Genomic DNA, 18,680 nt, shown 5'->3' with positions numbered 1-18,680 from the left:
TCTTAGTATTAATTATGACTGGGTCTGTTGCATTAGGTGTAGTCACAAGCTTAAATGATTTATACAGCTAAATGCACTTCTCTGGATTGGTGGACTAATAGCTCAGCAGACAGTCATTGCCCCCAGAGGAAGCAGGGCAAAAAACATGTCTGAGAGTCCAGCTCCTATTTGTCTTTATTAGACTCTATTTTCCATTTTATTGGTCTTCACTCTTCTCACACTTGGTATAGTGTCGGTTTTATTTACAACTGGTTTTTGGTTAATTTGAGGATATGAGGATTTTGAGGGTCAGAGATTTTGTAGACTGCAGAAGGATGCTTTGAGTTAAGGATGATGAGAGGGAGGCACTGACTTGTGACGTGCACTCTCCAAGAGGTAACTAGTATGTATACATGATTATCAGCCATAGTGTCGTCAGGGGACTTAGAATCTGGGGTATTGGGTGTGTATGTGCAGTATGTGTGTATATGAGGCATTGGGGTAAATGGTAGTTCAATGTAGCAAACAGAGGTCTTAACTATGCTGGAAATAAAAAAAATCATTAAAATAGATTATACAGAAATATTGAATTATCAGTAAAAGTTATCAAAATTATCAAAAACATATTATTTTGAAAAGTAGTATCCCTTTAACTGAAAGGAAATCCACTATTAAAACCAAGCATCATAAACCAGGGACACTTACTCAAAGATCCGGGCACCGAGCCTAAGGGTTCTTCACTCTGTGATTTGGTTTTAAAGACTGTTACACTGTCTCATCTTACTCCTGCTTCCTCAACACTTTTGCAATTAGCAATTCATAATACTATATGCATACAGTATGTATACAGTATATTATTAAAGGGCACCTACCACCACAAATCTACCTATAAAGGTAGATCGGGTGGTAGGTGAATCAATGGGACGTGAGGATAGCCCTTTTAAGGGCTAATCCTCACGTCCCCGCACTGTTTTATAAACTTTTATTACCCTAATATGTTAATTTACTTATGCGGCTACTGGGGCGTGGAGTAGCCGCATCTGAGGTTACACGAGGCGGCTACTCCGCGCCCCGGTAGCCACATTACCCCTCCTACTCACCATGTTCGGCGCGCAGCTGCTCGTAGCTGCGCGCCCTCGTCCGCCGATCCTGACGTCTGCGCATGCGCAGAACAGCAGGCCCGCGCCTGCGCAGCCCCGGCTTCAGAGCAGTGACCGCGCAGGCGCGGGCCTGCTGTTCTGCGCATGCGCAGACGTCAGGATCGGCGGACGAGGGCGCGCAGCTACGAGCAGCTGCGCGCCGAACATGGTGAGTAGGAGGGGTAATGTGGCTACCGGGGCGTGGAGTAGCCGCCTCGTGTAACCTCAGATGCGGCTACTCCACGCCCCAGTAGCCACATAAGTAAATTAACATATTAGGGTAATAAAAGTTTATAAAACAGTGCGGGGACGTGAGGATTAGCCCTTAAAAGGGCTATCCTCACGTCCCATTGATTCACCTACCACCCGATCTACCTTTATAGGTAGATTTGTGGTGGTAGGTTTCCTTTAATGACAAGAATGCAATAAAGCATCAATACAAATTCCGAGACACAAAATTGAGATGCTGTCACACAAACTGTCAATGTCAAAGCAATTTTTGAGTCAGCATTTCAGAAAACTAAAATAAAGATTTTGTGGGGGACCTCTTGATCATTTATTTTCTCTGTCAGTCTCAAGGTGTATGACTTAGTAATGGGAGTATTTGGGTATGAGATGTACTCATAAAAATCATCTTGAGATGTAGTGTGCAGTCAATTGAACCAATTTTTTTCAGAAAATGATGTGCACCATAGCAGCAGAGACATAAGTGAAGTGCTACATCCAACCAGTGGACTGTCTAGTGGAACAAAACTTTGACGCCTTCCCATTCCCCACACCATGTTGTTCCTGTACTTAATTAGCTCCAAATGAAAGCTGAAAGAAATCTGCTATGCCGTAATTGTTTAATTTATTTTGATTTTCCACAGATATTATTTAGTAATGACTCATTTCCATAGTACGCCTGCAGCAGAAAAAAGAGAGAACTTTGAGATTAGACCTTTCTTAATCATGTCTTGTATCAGTTTAAAACATCAAAGCGTGCGTCCAGGAATCTCACTGCGACTTCCAGCTGAAATGCTCTAGGCCGTCATCAACGCAGTTCATCAGCAATTGACTGCTCCGCTTCTCGACAGCTGGAAGCACAGTGGAATGAAACAGTTAAAAATGTCACATGATCTGTTATTAAAATAAACTGATTTTGTATTATGAAAACATAACTGCTTGAAAGAGCTAAGGAAATTATAGGAATTAATTATTCGATCTTAATTAACTATATACCTATGCTCCATCAACTCTGCTAACTGAAAAGATGGCAGAACTGACTACTAATAATGCTAAGAGTGGTAATAATAATGATAATAATAACAACAAATACAATACCCTGTCAGTAATAACTACGACACTACTTACAGTAATAATATAATGAATATGCTAATAATAATAATAGTAATAATGAAATAAAAGTTGTTTGTTTTTAATTATTTTTTAAATTATTATTATTGATATTATTATTTTGTTTTATTTATTTATTTTATTTAATTGGTTTCTACAATCAGAAGATGACCTAATCTTTGAATTTGCTATTAAAAGGATAATGTAATCCTGCACTGGTCCTATTTTAAAGTATAGCTTGATGTTCCTGGTGACTTAAGTAATGCCAATCATTGGTTGAGATGGTCCCTACCATGGATAAATACACAGAACAGTAAGACAGACAAACAGATTCCAAAAAAGACATCTGGGCAAAGTCAGGCAAACGGAAGAATATTCAGGATCACACCAATACATGCTGCACCAGGGGTGCTTTAGCGAGGAGATCTGTAGAATCTTGCTCCATCAAAACCCAAGGATCAAGTCTAGTGCAGAAAGGGCCAATTCAGAGATTTATTACAGTACATCTTAGGCTCAGTTGACACTACTGTTCAAATTTCCATTTCTCGGCATTGTAGCCGGCCTCCTTCAGGTGCCGAGAGCCGTGACGTCACCAAGCTCTCGGCACCTATTGCTGTCCGGCTGTGTGAGAATTAGTATCTGCACATGCACGATAGATGGCGAGAGCTTGGTGACGTCACGGCTCTTGGCACCTGAAGGAGGCCGGCTACAATGAAGGAGGCGGGAATAATTAAAGATCGGAAGGCATCTCCCTTCCGAAGATGACGTAGGGTAGCACCGGAGGGCTATTTTCATATGTAAGTAAAACATTTTTTTAGCTAAACTAACGATCGCCGTGCCTAACTAAATTATGTGCCGGCATCAGTATTAAATAGCCTACCAAGTGGTCTGCTCGCATGATTTTATCATGCGAGCAGTGGTAGGTTTCCTTTAAAAAAAGGAAAAAAATGATTTAACCGATCTATTATAAATCCCATTAAAATCAATGCAATTTTTAATGTCATCCGCTGTCATGTGTTAGACAGTCATCTGTTATTCTTCCATACTTACATGGATATAGAAGCTTTAGCTCATTGTATTGAAACTAAAACTAATTGTCTCTTACTATAACGGACACTGTCATATGCTAGGTTCAGTTATATTACCATTTACTTACCATCCGTTATCTTTTTGTGACGGAGGTAAATAAACAGAAATCCTAACAGTAGTGTGAATTTAGCCTTATTTTTACTATAGTTTACCTTTTGTAAACATATTCTTCGTATTTTATGAAAACGGTCAAACACCCTTTAACTATTTGATCCTCTGCCCAACCTTCAGAAGCTCATAAAAAGCCTCTTCGACCTTTAAACGACTTGTAACCTAATAGCACATCACGGGTCGGCTGCGGGTGCTGAGCTCTCTCCATTGGCGGTAAGTCTTTTCTGCATATCACAAAATATAATATGGATTTTTAACCCCGTAATGGAAAATACCGTTCAAATTAAAAAATTTTGAAAAATATAAAAAAATTCAATAAAAAGTGATCAGAAGGTCGTGTCCTAAAAATAATAGCATTGACAACTTCATCAAAAGTTGCAAAAGATGAGCACCAGAAGATGGAAAAATCTAAAAAAACAATTTTGTACAGGAGGTTTTAATTTTTGTAAATGTATGAAAACATTATAAAACCTATACAAATTTGGTATCGCCCTGATCATACCAACCCAAAGAATAAAGAAGACATGTCATTTGGGGTACACAGTCAAAGCCGTAAAATCCAGGCCCACTAGAAAATGGTGCAAATGTGTTTTTTTAACCAATTTCACTGCATTTGGAATTTTTTTATGCTTCCCAGTTCATGACATGGAATATTAAACACCATCACTAGAAATTGCAATTTGTGACCCAGAAAACAAGCCGTCACATAGCTCTTTACATGTAAAATAAAAAAGTTATAGATTTTTGATGGTGGGGGGTGAAAAATGGAAATGAGGAAACAAAAAAGGGCCGGCCAGGTCTTTAGAGGGTTAAAGGAAATCTAAAATTTGTTTACATGTATTGTGAATCAAACATACCTTGAGAATTCTGTAGCTACACTGATGAACATTCAGGACCCTGGGAAAGCTGGGTGCCGCCATTCATAAGCACATTACACAGAGCTTCATGAACAGCCCAGACAGAAGATCAACCTGGGCTGGATGAAAAAATATACAGCAGCTGGGGGATTGTGCAAAAATTGATTACTCCTGCCTGTCACGGACAAAACAGTGATTACATCATTCTCTGAAGCAGTGCATAATAAGGTTAAGAGTAGAGGTGAGCAAGCACTAAAATGCTTCAGTGCTTGTTATTCGAGTTTTCCAATGCTCGAGTACTCGTTTCGAATAACAAACCCCATTGAAGTCAATGGGAGACTCGAGCATTTTTCAAGGGGACCAAGCTTGGCCAAAAACCTGGAAACCTCAGAAAATGATGGAAACATCACGGAAATGGACAGGAGGTGAAGAATAGTGTTTTTTCAATGTGTTCTTTAACTGTTTTTCACTGTTTTAACTGTTTTTATTCTATTCTTGACTTTGCAGATGTTAGCTCAAGTTTTCCGATAATGTTGGAGATGTGCGCGCACATCAGCAATGTGAAGAATAGTGTTATTTGAATGTGTTCTGCACTTAAATGCTTGTGTTTTCACTGTTTGCACTGTTTTCATTCTATTCTTCACTTTGCAGATGTTCGCTCATGTCTCCCGCTTGGTTCGGAGATACGCGCTAACATCAGCAATGTGAAGAATAGAATGAAAACAGTGAAAACACGAGCATTTAAGTGCAGAACACATTCAAATAACACTATTATTTACATTGCTGATGTTCGGCGCACATCTCCGAACTTAGCGGGAGACACGCGTGAACACCTAAGAATCTAAGTAATCTAAGAATAGTGGTTTTTTTAATGTATTCTTACAATTAAAACATCTGGAAACATGTGTTATGTGTTGAAGAACAGTGTAAACACTGTTCTTCACTATCTTATTAATTTAATGTTCGAATTCGAGCCGGCCAGATACTCGTCCAAGTAACGAGCCGGTCCGAGTATGCTAATACTCGACTGAGCAGTATACTCGCTCATCTCAAATTGTGAACTATTGTGTGGATTGGGATTTCTGGAGACTAGATTGCTAAACAGTAGCAGGCAGACTAAGGTACATGAAATTGCATTTGCACCACTGACAGCATACAAAAGGATTTTGTGCTGTGACTTTCACTTTCACTTTTGAAGAAAAAATAAATCGGCAGCAACCCAGCCACAAGCAAATAATAAAAAAAAAATAACGCTATTGTAGCCCTAACAAGGGCTATTGGGTTCTTGTAGAATCACTCCTGCCTAACACTAATCTAATAGAACACCCTAACGCTATCCCTGACCAGCAGCAGCTCTCTCCCTAGCGGCATCCAGACAGAGAATGATCCGAGAAGCGCGGGCAGGGGCTAGGCTATTCCAGGGTCACCTGATCTGGCCAGCCAACCACTGCTATCGACGTGTAAGTGTACCACGTCATGCTGGGTGTACTGCAGAGTCTCCTGGCTTGTGATTGGCTCAAAATCAAAACGGCAGGAGATGCCATTTTCTCGAGCTGGTGAAATATTCGCCCGAGCAACGAGCAGTTTCGAGTACGCTAATGCTCGATCGAGTATGAAGCTCTGACGAGTATGTTCGCTCATCTCAAGTTAAGAAGAGAAGAGCTGCAGCCAGGCACAGAAATGACAGAGCCTCATTATCATCATTTATAATAGTTTTTTTCAGCAAAACCACTCAATTCAGGGATTAAACAAGATGTATTTCTACATCAGTGTTGCTACAGCATTATCAAGGTATGTTTGGTTCACAATGCATGAAAACAAATGATAGATTCCCTTTAACCTTAGACAGTGTAGATAAAGTTTCTAGTATTATTATTATTATTCCCTACTCTAAAAACATCGTTTTTCTTCCGGTTTAATTTTCCCATCTTTTGACTATATTTATTACTCAAAACATCTATAGTGCTCTGTTTTACAACGATGAAAGCATTTTCTAACATCTGGAAAGATCTAAAGCTTCTGATATTCACATGCAAAATACATAAATCACAAGCTATAAAAATCATCAGTTCCGCACCTTAAATGTTACTTTATTCATTAAGATGTCTGGTTCATAGGTTGACCCATTCCTTGCCAGAGAGTTCGGAAACAAATTGCAATTAAAGTATCTGATGGTTTTACTGACCTCATTAAAATGCAAATACAGAACAAGCTCAATTTATTTTACTGCTGTAATAATCTTGGTTGTCCCATACAAATGATAAGGTTCAGTCATAATTTAAACCTCCATGTAGATGTGGTTAACAAATGTTCACATGCTGAATAGAGATGAGCGAACACTAAAATGCTCGGGTACTCGTTATTCGAGACGAACTTTTCCCGATGCTCGAGTGCTCGTCTCGAATAACGAACCCCATTGAAGTCAATGGGAGACTCGAGCATTTTTCAAGGGGACCAAGGCTCTGCACAGGGAAGCTTGGCCAAACACCTGGGAACCTCAGAAAAGGATGGAAACACCACGGAAATGGACAGGAAACAGCAGGGGCAGCATGCATGGATGCCTCTGAGGCTGCTTAATCGCACCATTATGCCAAAATTATGGGCAACAGCATGGCCATGACAGAGTGACAGAATGAAGCTAGATAGCATCTAAAACATCTAATAATTGACCCTGACACTATAGGGGACGGCATGCAGAGGCAGCGGCAGCAGGCTAGAGAGTGTCATGGCGACATACCCTAAATGGACTCAGGCTTCAAACCAATGGGTGGCAGAGAGGAACCAAAGGAGGTGAGCAAGAAGCGCTCAAATAATATCGGTACATGATAAAAGTTTGCAAGTATATTTTGTGGATTACACAGCAGGGTGGCGACAAAGTTAACAAGTTTGTTGTGGAAGCCATGAAAACAACCCAAAATTCTGCCTGACACAGCTCGTTTGATAAGGGGACCATGTATGCTTACAGTTCATGCCAGTCGCTGCACTGGCTGCCAGTCTCCTTTCGAATACAGTTTAAAATAATAATAACCCTCATCCATAAAGCTCTGTATAATGCTGCACCCCCCTACCTCTCCTCTCTTATCTCAGTCTATCGCCCAACCCGTGCTCTTAGATCCGCCAGTGATCTTAGATTAACCTCTACCCTAGTGCGGACCTCCCACTCGCGTCTACAAGACTTCTCTAGAGCTGCACCAATTCTATGGAATGCTCTGCCCCGGACTATCAGACTAATACCTAACCTCCAAAGTTTCAAACGTGCTCTTAAAACCCATTTCTTTAGGCAAGCCTATAACACTCATTAACTGCATGAAGTTTTAACTCTTCTACTAACCCGTCCTGTGTCGTCCTCCCATCTGTTATCCAGCAACCAACAGGCACCAGACTTCTCTGCAGTCCCATTCACCCTGGACCTGGTATATAAGATGACGGCTGAGTGGTTCAAGCGACAGCAAATCCATTTATTATATTTTGTTCTATTCCCTAAGAAGAATGGCTTGACCATTAAATATTCTTTTACCTCGTGTTACCCCATCATCTTCATAAACCGTAAGCTCTGGCGAGCAGGGACCTCACTCCTGTTGTTCCATACAAATGTTGTGCTCTGTTACATTACATTTGTATTTGTTTCCTATGATTTGTAAAGCGCTGCAGAATATGTTGACGCTATATAAATAAAGATTATTATTATTATGGAGGCAGTGAACTAGTAGTAGATTAAAGGTGCTGCAACTATGTTAGTTGGATCTTGTGATGGAGCTGGCGCTCTGCAGCCAGGCGAGCTTTCGCCAATCCAAGCCCCTGTTTCTAGGCTACTCCCCAAACAGCACTTCTAAGAACCTTTTGTATAAGATCAAGTGTAGTAGCGTTCTTATAAGTTTAGGATATGCCGGGTGAGGGGAATGTAAACAGATGCGCAAGAAGCGCTGAAATAATATCCCTAAATGGTAAAAGTTTGCCAGTATATTTTGTGGATTACACAGCAGGGTGGCGACAAAGTTAACAACTTTGATGTGGAATGCCCTGTAATAGCTCTTGGGCGGTGTGCCTTTTATCGCCTAGGCTCAGCAGTTTGAGCACCGCCTGCTGTCGCTTAGCGACGGCACTGCTGCTGTGCCTAGAGCTACCGACTGATGGCGCCATGCCCACGGATAGTAATTCGGAGGAGGAGGAGGTGGAGGAGGGGTGGGAGGAGGTATAGTAGGCCTTTGAGACCTGGACCGAGGTAGGCCCCGCAATTCTCTGCGTCGCCAGTATATGAGCAGCCCCAGGGTCAGACTCGGTCCCAGCCTGCACCAAGTTAAGTGTAGTAGCGTTCTTATAAGTTTGGGATATGGCGGGTGAGGGGAATGTAAACAGATGCGCAAGAAGCGCATGATGCGCATGGAGCTGGCGCTCTGCTGCCAGGCGAGCTTTCGCCAATCCAAGCCCCTGTCTCTAGGCTACTCCCCAAACAGCACTTCTAAGAACCTTTTGTATAAGATCAAGTGTAGTAGCGTTCTTATAAGTTTAGGATATGCCGGGTGAGGGGAATGTAAACAGATGCGCAAGAAGCGCTGAAATAATATCCCTAAATGGTAAAAGTTTGCCAGTATATTTTGTGGATAACACAGCAGGGTGGCGACAAAGTTAACAACTTTGATGTGGAATCCATGAAAACAACCCAAATTTCTGCCTGACACACCTCGTTTGATAAAGGGACGATGTATGGAGGCAGCTATATGGACGACTTTTGGAGGTAGCAATGGAGACAACGTGTGGAGGCTGCTATGGAGACAATTTAATTTGGATAGTGCCTGTATGTGGCAGTCCCAAACATTTTTCAAACCAGAGGAGCAGGTAGGTGGCCCTCCAGTAAAATGGAATAGATTGAGTGCCTGTATGTGGCAGTCCCAAAAATGTTTCAAACCAGAGGAGCAGGTAGGTGGCCCTGCAGTAAAATGGAATAGATTGAGTGCCTGTATGTGGCAGTCCCAAAAATTCTTCAAACCAGAGGAGCAGGTAGGTGGCCCTGCAGTAAAATGGAATAGATTGAGTGCCTGTATGTGGCAGTCCCAAAAATGTTTCAAACCAGAGGAGCAGGTAGGTGGCCCTCCAGTAAAATGGAATAGATTGAGTGCCTGTATGTGGCAGTCCCAAAAATTGTTCAAACCAGAGGAGCAGGTAGGTGGCCCTGCAGTAAAATGGAATAGATTGAGTGCCTGTATGTGGCAGTCCCAAAAATTGTTCAAACCAGAGGAGCAGGTAGGTGGCCCTGCAGTAAAATGGAATAGATTGAGTGCCTGTATGTGGCAGTCCCAAAAATGTTTCAAACCAGAGGAGCAGGTAGGTGGCCCTCCAGTAAAATGGAATAGATTGAGTGCCTGTATGTGGCAGTCCCAAAAATTGTTCAAACCAGAGGAGCAGGTAGGTGGCCCTGCAGTAAAATGGAATAGATTGAGTGCCTGTATGTGGCAGTCCCCAAAATTTTTTAAAACAGAGGACCGGGTAGGTGGCCCTCCAGAAAAATGGAATAGATTGAGTGCCTGTATGTGGCACTCACAAAAATTGTTTCAAACAGAGGACCGGGTAGGTGGCCCTCCAGAAAAATTAAATGCATGAAGTACTATAGCAAGAGCCAGTGGGCCCTGTCAAAAAATAGCCATTTTCCTCTGCTTTACTGTACAAAGAGGAGGAGAAGGAGGAAAATGAGGAGGAGGAGTGGATCAATTATTCAGGTTGAGCTTCCTTCACCTGGTGGAGATTGGAAATTCTGAGAAATCCAGCCTTTATTCATTTTAATAAGCGTCAGCCTGTCAGCGCTGTCAGTCGACAGGCGTGTACGCTTATCGGTGATGATGCCACCAGCTGCACTGAAAACCCGCTCGGACAAGACGCTAGCGGCAGGGCAGGCAAGAACCTCCAAGGCGTACAGCGCCAGTTCGTGCCACATGTCCAGCTTTGAAACCCAGTAGTTGTAGGGAGCTGTGTGATCATTTAGGACGATGGTATGGTCAGCTACGTACTCCCTCACCATCTTTCTGTAAAGATCAGCCCTACTCTGCCGAGACTGGGGACAGGTGACAGTGTCTTGCTGGGGTGACATAAAGCTGGCAAAAGCCTTGTAAAGCGTACCCTTGCCAGTGCTGGACAAGCTGCCTGCTCGCCTACTCTCCCTCGCTACTTGTCCCGCAGAACTACGCACTCTGCCGCTAGCGCTGTCAGAAGGGAAATACTGTTTCAGCTTGTGCACCAGGGCCTGCTGGTATTCATGCATTCTCACACTCCTTTCCTCTGCAGGGATGAGAGTGGAAAGATTTTGCTTGTACCGTGGGTCCAGGAGAGTGAACACCCAGTAATCGGTGCTGGAATAAATTCTTTGAACGCGAGGGTCACGGGATAGGCAGCCTAGCATGAAATCTGCCATATGCGCCAGAGTACCAACGCGTAAGAATTCACTCCCCTCACTGGCCTGACTGTCCATTTCCTCCTCCTCCAACTCCTCCAACTCCTCTTCTTCTGCCCATACACGCTGAACAGTGAAGGACTCAACAATGGTCCCCTCTTGTGTCTCGCCAACATTCTCCTCCTCTTCCTCCTCATCCTCCTCCACCTCCACCTCCTCCGATATGCGCTGAGAAACAGACCTCAGGGTGCTTTGGCTATCAACAAGGGAATATTCTTCCCCCGTCTCTTGTGACGAGCGCAAAGCTTCCGACTTCATGCTGACCAGAGAGTTTTTCAACAGGCCAAGCAGCGGGATGGTGAGGCTGATGATGGCGGCATCGCCACTGACCATCTGTGTTGACTCCTCAAAGTTACTCAGCACCTGACAGATATCAGACATCCACGTCCACTCCTCATTGTAGACTTGAGGAAGCTGACTGACCTGACTACCAGTTCTGGTGGAAGTTGACATCTGGCAGTCTACAATCGCTCTGCGCTGCTGGTAAACTCTGGATAACATGGTCAGTGTTGAATTCCACCTCGTGGGCACGTCGCACAACAGTCGGTGAGCGGGCAGTTGGAGGCGGCGCTGCGCTGCCCTGAGAGTGGCAGCATCTGGGCTGGACTTCCTGAAATGCGCACAGATGCGGCGCACCTTCGTGAGCAAATCAGACAGATTGGGGTATGTCTTGAGGAAACGCTGCACTATCAGATTTAACACATGGGCCAGGCATGGCACATGTGTCAGTCTGCCGAGTTGCAGAGCCGCCACCAGGTTACGGCCGTTGTCACACACAACCATTCCCGGCTTGAGGTTCAGCGGTGCCAGCCACAGATCAGTCTGCGCCGTGATGCCCTGTAATAGCTCTTGGGCGGTGTGCCTTTTGTCGCCTAGGCTCAGCAGTTTGAGCACCGCCTGCTGTCGCTTAGCGACGGCACTGCTGCTGTGCCTAGAGCTACCGACTGATGGCGCCGTGCCCACGGATGGTAGTTCGGAGGAGGAGGTGGAGGAGGGGTGGGAGGAGGAGGAGGCATAGTAGGCCTGAAACACCTGGACCGAGGTAGGCCCCGCAATCCTCGGCGTCGGCAGTATATGAGCAGCCCCAGGGTCAGACTCGGTCCCAGCCTCCACCAAGTTAACCCAATGTGCCGTCAGCGAAATATAGTGGCCCTGCCCGGCAGCACTCGTCCACGTGTCCGTGGTCAGGTGGACCTTGTCAGAAACGGCGTTGGTCAGGGCACGGATGATGTTGTCTGACACGTGCTGGTGCAGGGCTGGGACGGCACATCGGGAAAAGTAGTGGCGGCTGGGGACCGAATACCGAGGGGCGGCCGCCGCCATGAGGTTGCGAAAGGCCTCGGTCTCTACTAGCCTATAGGGCAGCATCTCCAGGCTAAGCAATCTGGAGATGTGCACATTAAGGGCTTGGGCGTGCGGGTGGGTTGCACTATATTTGCGTTTCCGCTCCAGCGTCTGGGGTATGGAGAGCTGAACGCTGGTGGATGCTGTGGAGGATCGTGGAGGCGACGATGGGGTTTTTGTGCCAGGGTCCTGGGCAGGGGGCTGACTAGCAGCTGACACAGGGGAAGGAGCAGTGGTGTGCACGGCCGGAGGTGAACGGGCTTGTTGCCACTGAGTGGGGTGCTTAGCATTCATATGCCTGCGCATACTGGTGGTAGTTAAGCTAGTAGTGGTGGAACCCCTGCTGAGCCTGGTTTGGCAAATGTTGCACACCACAGTCCGTCGGTCATCCGGTGTTTCCTTAAAGAACCTCCACACTTCTGAAGATCTAGCCCTCGCCGCAAGAGCCCTCACCACGGGAGCTTCACTAGTTGACAGTGGCGCTGATGCACCAGCTCTGGCCCTGCCTCTCCGTCTGGCCCCACCACTGCCTCTTCCAACCTGTTCAGGTCGAGGACTCTCCTCCGTCTCAGAAGCACTGTGTTCACCCGGCCTCTCAACCCAGCTTGGGTCTGTCACCTCATCATCCTCCGATCCCTCAGTCTGCTCCCCCCTCGGACTTCCTGCCCTGACAACAACTTCCCCACTGTCTGACAACCGTGTCTCCTCATCGTCGGACACCTCTTTACACACTTCCACTACGTCAAGAAGGTCATCATCACCCACAGACTGTGACTGGTGGAAAACCTGGGCATCGGAAAATTGCTCAGCAGCAACCGGACAAGTGGTTTGTGACTGTGGGAAGGGTCCAGAAAACAGTTCCTCAGAGTATGCCGGTTCAAATGGCAAATTTTCCTGGGAGGGGGCAGACTGGGGGGGAGGAGGCTGAGGTGCAGGAGCTGGAGGAGTGGGGATTTCGGTGACATGGGTGGACTGCGTGGAAGACTGACTGGTGGTGGACAAATTGCTCGAAGCATTGTCAGCAATCCACGACATCACCTGTTCGCACTGTTCTGGCCTCAACAGTGCTCTACCACGAGTCCCAGTAACTTCAGACATGAACCTAGGGAGTGTAGCTCTGCGGCGTTCCCCTGCTCCCTCATCAGCAGGTGGTGTCTCACCCCGCCCAGGACCACGGCCTCTGACCCCTGCAGTAGTTGGACGCCCACGTCCCCGCCCTCGTCCTCTACCCCTAGCCCTGGGGTTAAACATTTTTAAAATGAGAGTTATAACTTTTTTTTTTTTTTTACTTTTTTTTTTTTTTTTTTGTGTTTTTTTGTGTTTTTTGTTTTTTTTTGTGTTTTTTGTTTTTTTTTGAGTTTTTAGAAACAAACAATCCTATCCTATTGCTATGGCTATTTTCTAGCCAAGTATCAAAGGAAGCACACTACTATGCCAGATGAGATGACACTGAGTTAGTGCCTAATAGAAATCCAACCCCTACTGAATTTTCCCACTTCAGCCTTTGCTATGGATATGTGCGCCACTAAGCGCAGAACACAGCGGTCGCAAGTCTCACTACAAATTGCTCAGAATTGGCAAGTACATGCACTGCAGAAACTACAGCCACCAGCAGATCAACCAGAAATCAAATATATAGAACGCTACTGTAGGCTTCAAGAAGCTATTTGTATTCTCCTATGGCTATTTTCTAGCCAAGTATCAAAGGAAGCACACTACTATGCCAGATGAGATGACACTGAGTTATTGCCTAATAGAAATCCAACCCCTACTGAATTTTCCCACTTCGGCCTTTGCTATGGATATGTGCGCCACTAAGCGCAGAACACAGCGGTCGCAAGTCTCACTACAAATTGCTCAGAATTGGCAAGTACATGCACTGCAGAAACTACAGCCACCAGCAGATCAACCAGAAATCAAATATATAGAACGCTACTGTAGGCTTCAAGAAGCTATTTGTATTCTCCTATGGCTATTTTCTAGCCAAGTATCAAAGGAAGCACACTACTATGCCAGATGAGATGACACTGAGTTAGTGCCTAATAGAAATCCAACCCCTACTGAATTTTCCCACTTCAGCCTTTGCTATGGATATGTGCGCCACTAAGCGCAGAACACAGCGGTCGCAAGTCTCACTACAAATTGCTCAGAATTGGCAAGTACATGCACTGCAGAAACTACAGCCACCAGCAGATCAACCAGAAATCAAATATATAGAACGCTACTGTAGGCTTCAAGAAGCTATTTGTATTCTCCTATGGCTATTTTCTAGCCAAGTATCAAAGGAAGCACACTACTATGCCAGATGAGATGACACTGAGTTAGTGCCTAATAGAAATCCAACCCCTACTGAATTTTCCCACTTCAGCCTTTGCTATGGATATGTGCGCCACTAAGCGCAGAACACAGCGGTCGCAAGTCTCACTACAAATTGCTCAGAATTGGCAAGTACATGCACTGCAGAAACTACAGCCACCAGCAGATCAACCAGAAATCAAATATATAGAACGCTACTGTAGGCTTCAAGAAGCTATTTGTATTCTCCTATGGCTATTTTCTAGCCAAGTATCAAAGGAAGCACACTACTATGCCAGATGAAATGACACTGAGTTAGTGCCTAATAGAAATCCAACCCCTACTGAATTTTCCCACTTCAGCCTTTGCTATGGATATGTGCGCCACTAAGCGCAGAACACAGCGGTCGCAAGTCTCACTACAAATTGCTCAGAATTGGCAAGTACATGCACTGCAGAAACTAAAGCCACCAGCAGATCAACCAGAAATCAAATATATAGAACGCTACTGTAGGCTTCAAGAAGCTATTTGTATTCTCCTATGGCTATTTTCTAGCCAAGTATCAAAGGAAGCACACTACTATGCCAGATGAGATGACACTGAGTTAGTGCCTAATAGAAATCCAACCCCTACTGAATTTTCCCACTTCGGCCTTTGCTATGGATATGTGTGCCACTAAGAGCTAAACACAACGGTAGCAAGTCCCCCTGCTAATTCCTCACAAAATGGTAATAGATGCAAATTAAAATAAAAAAAGTAGAACGTTATTGTAGCCCTAAGAAGGGCTGTTGGGTTCTTGTTGAATCACTCCTGCCTAACAGTAATCTACTAGCACCCTAACGCTGTCCCTGACCAGCAGCAGCTCTCTCCCTAGCGGCATCCAGAGACAGAATGATCCGAGCAGCGCGGCCAGCGGCTAGTCTATCCCAGGGTCACCTGATCTGGCCAGCCAACCACTGCTATCGACGTGTAAGGGTACCACGTCATGCTGGGTGGAGTGCAGAGTCTCCTGGCTTGTGATTGGCTCTGTTTCTGGCCGCCAAAAAGCAAAACGGCGGGAGCTGCCATTTTCTCGAGCGGGCGAAGTATTCGTCCGAGTAACGAGCAGTTTCGAGTACCCTAATGCTCGACCGAGCATCAAGCTCGGACGAGCATGTTCGCTCATCTCTAATGCTGAAGTATGAAATTTGTACATACAGAAAGACATTGAAAGTCACAATTGGTCTTCTTGAAAACAGTCCTTTATGCCTTATGATGTGCAGGCCATTGTTACTGTGTCTGATGAGGGGATTTATTCTAAAATTCCATGTCATTAAAGTGCTACAGAAAATAGGCTATAAAAAAGTGGTACTAGTCAAGTGCTTTCCTCTCAAAAACAAAGACACAAACTTAGTGCATGAAAACACTACAAAAGTCCCTTATGTATGAATACACAAATACTTTAATGAAAACTATACACACAAATATGTCAAATTCCCACAACGGGGCATAAAAAAGGCGGCAGACAAAACAAGTAAAGCAAAGAGAAAGGAAACAGTGCACACTAAATCAGGTGTAGAGAATAATGTAAAAAGATTATCCCTGACACAACCACACAAATAAATACAAATGAGGAAGATTTCACCCCTGCTGGCAGAAATTTACAGCAGCAAAACCCATAGTGGAATACAATTACAGGCACAGAGACCCCTATGACAAATGGGGGTAACCTCTGTGTTCCGGGTGGTGTGAGTAGGAGGGGGGGAGGGAATAACCTGTCAATCATACAGATCCTGAGCGTGTGCATGACCCGACACATGTATAGTATTATTGGTTTTATACGTGTTTATATGTTTGTGTGAGCTGTGATTATCGTATTTATAAATTTTTATCCATCGGCATTACTGCATTTTATCTATGATGCCCTTTGGTCTGGTTGTAAGCTTTTGTGTTGTTTACAATACAACTCATGCACTTTATATTATTGCATATATATATTTGAGTGTATCAATAGATGCTAATCTGTTCATCATAATAATAATTATATTGTGTTTTTTTATGCATCTCTATGAATTGTTCACTTCATTTACAATATATATCCCCCTTCATGGTTTGTCACGTGTGTTCACTGGGTGCCTGATCACTACATGTCACTTGCACTTTCACTTACCATAACACTTGTGTTTTCCCTCTTTTCATTTAGGTTGTCACTACCATATATAGATTCATGTCCTCATTATTTATCCTTACCTACACTGACCTTATAAATAATTTTGCAAGATTTTGCACAAGCGATTAGATTTGTACCAAGGGCACGCCTCCCCAATTGTGTCTGGCATTACCATGGCATCATGCAGTTTGCGGGCAGTTCCCGCGAGATGTGATACGTTATCTTCACATAGTCCTTGACAGCTTCTTTCAGTTGGTCAATAATCCATCAGTATTGCTAAAGACAAAAACAAACAAGAGTTGATCCAGAATAGAGATGAGCAGTAAATGGGATACTTGCATGTCCTCGGTGTTCTGTATCCACTCCTGCTTTTGGCTATCAATCCTGAAGCTTTTCATCCTTCTGACAGATGAAATGAAGGGTAAAACAAAACAGTGGCAACGTCATAGAGTGGTGGAGGGTGAAAGCAGCATTATGGAAATCACAGGACGCTCCAGGGAGACATCGCTCAGTTGGCTGCAGCATGAGTAGGCTGCAGAGTGGCACAATGACAAATTATGGAGGTGGCGGAAACATGGTAGGCCACAAAGTGGCACAATGATAAGCGTGTGGTGGTGGCGGCAGCAGAAGCAGCAGCAGGAGCCCACAGGTGGCAGCAACATTGTGGCAGCAACATGGAAAGCCACAGAGTGGCATAATGATATAGTGTCGAGGTGGCATCAGCAACAGCAACAGGAGGCCACAAAGTGGCACAATGATAAGAAAGTGGAAGTGGCGGCAGAAGAAGCATCAGCAGGAGCCCACAGGTGGCAGCAACATGGTGGGAGCAACAGGGAAAGCCACAGAGTGGCACAATGATATAGTGTGGAGGTGGCATCAGTATCAGCAGGAGCCCACAGGGTGACACAATGATAGAGTGGGGAGGTGGCATCAGCAGCAGCAGGAGCCCACAAAACCCACAGAAAAGGAGGCCACATTGTGGCACAACGAAAGATTGAAATGAATTTGAATTCAAAGTATTAAATGTAAATTTTGTAGATTCGAGACGCCACGTCCATAATACATTACAGTTTTCCTGAAAATATCAGGTCTTTGACAAAAAAGAACTGCAAAGGTGGCACCAGAAGCAGCATGAGGTCAGAGGTATGGAGGAGGCGGCAACATGGTTGGCCACAGTGTGGCACAATGATAGAGTGTGGAAGTGGCATCAGCAGCAGCAACAGGAGGCCACAAAGTAGCACAATGATATAGTGTGGAGGTGGCATCAATAGCAGCAGGAGCCTGCAGAGTGGCACAATTATATAGTGTGAAGGTGGCATCTATAGCAGCAGGAGCCCGCAGGGTGGCACAATGATATAGTGTTGAGGTGGCATCAGCAGAAGCAGGAGCCCGCAGGAAGGCACAATGATATTGTGTGGAGGTGGCATCAGCAGCAGCAGGAGCCCACAGCGTGGCACAATTATATAGTGTGAAGGTGGCATCAGCAGCAGGAGCCCACAGGGTGGCACAAAGATATAGTGTGGAGGTGGAGTCAGTAGCAGCAGCAGCAACAGGAACCCACAGAGTGGCACAATGATATAGTGTGGAGGTGGCGTCAGTAGCAACAGCAGCAGCAGGAGCCTGCAGAGTGGCACAAGGATATAGTGTGAAGGTGGCATCAGCAGCCCGCAGAGTGGCACAATGATATAGTGTGAAGGTGGCATCAGCAGAAGCAGGAACCCGCAGGGTGGTACAATGATATTGTGTGGAGGTGGCATCAGCAGCAGCAGGAGTCCACAGTATGGCACAATTATATAGTGTGAAGGTGGCATCAGCAGCAGGAGCCCACAGGGTGGCACAAAGATATAGTGTGGAGGTGGAGTCAGTAGCAGCAGCATGAACCCGCAGACTGGCACAATGATATAGTGTGGAGGTGGCTTCAGTAGCAACAGCAGCAGCAG

At 45.0% G+C, this 18,680-nt stretch overlaps 1 long non-coding RNA gene across 1 annotated transcript in view; it reads right to left on the bottom strand.

Annotated features, from left to right (window-relative positions):
• Window positions 1-1,951: 1,951 nt before the first annotated feature.
• The window catches only part of LOC140068920 (uncharacterized), a 35,882-nt gene continuing 19,153 nt past the window's right edge, over window positions 1,952-18,680 (bottom strand). Inside the window, exon 2 of the long non-coding RNA XR_011848629.1 lies at window positions 1,952-2,194. This is a non-coding gene — a long non-coding RNA (uncharacterized lncRNA). The remainder of the gene's footprint in view (window positions 2,195-18,680) is intronic.

The sequence above is a fragment of the Engystomops pustulosus genome, chromosome 7 (assembly GCF_040894005.1).
Source record: "Engystomops pustulosus chromosome 7, aEngPut4.maternal, whole genome shotgun sequence".
NCBI lineage: Eukaryota > Metazoa > Chordata > Amphibia > Anura > Leptodactylidae > Engystomops > Engystomops pustulosus.
The sequence above is the reverse complement of the archived record's forward strand: the minus strand, read 5'-3'. Positions and strand labels throughout refer to the sequence as shown.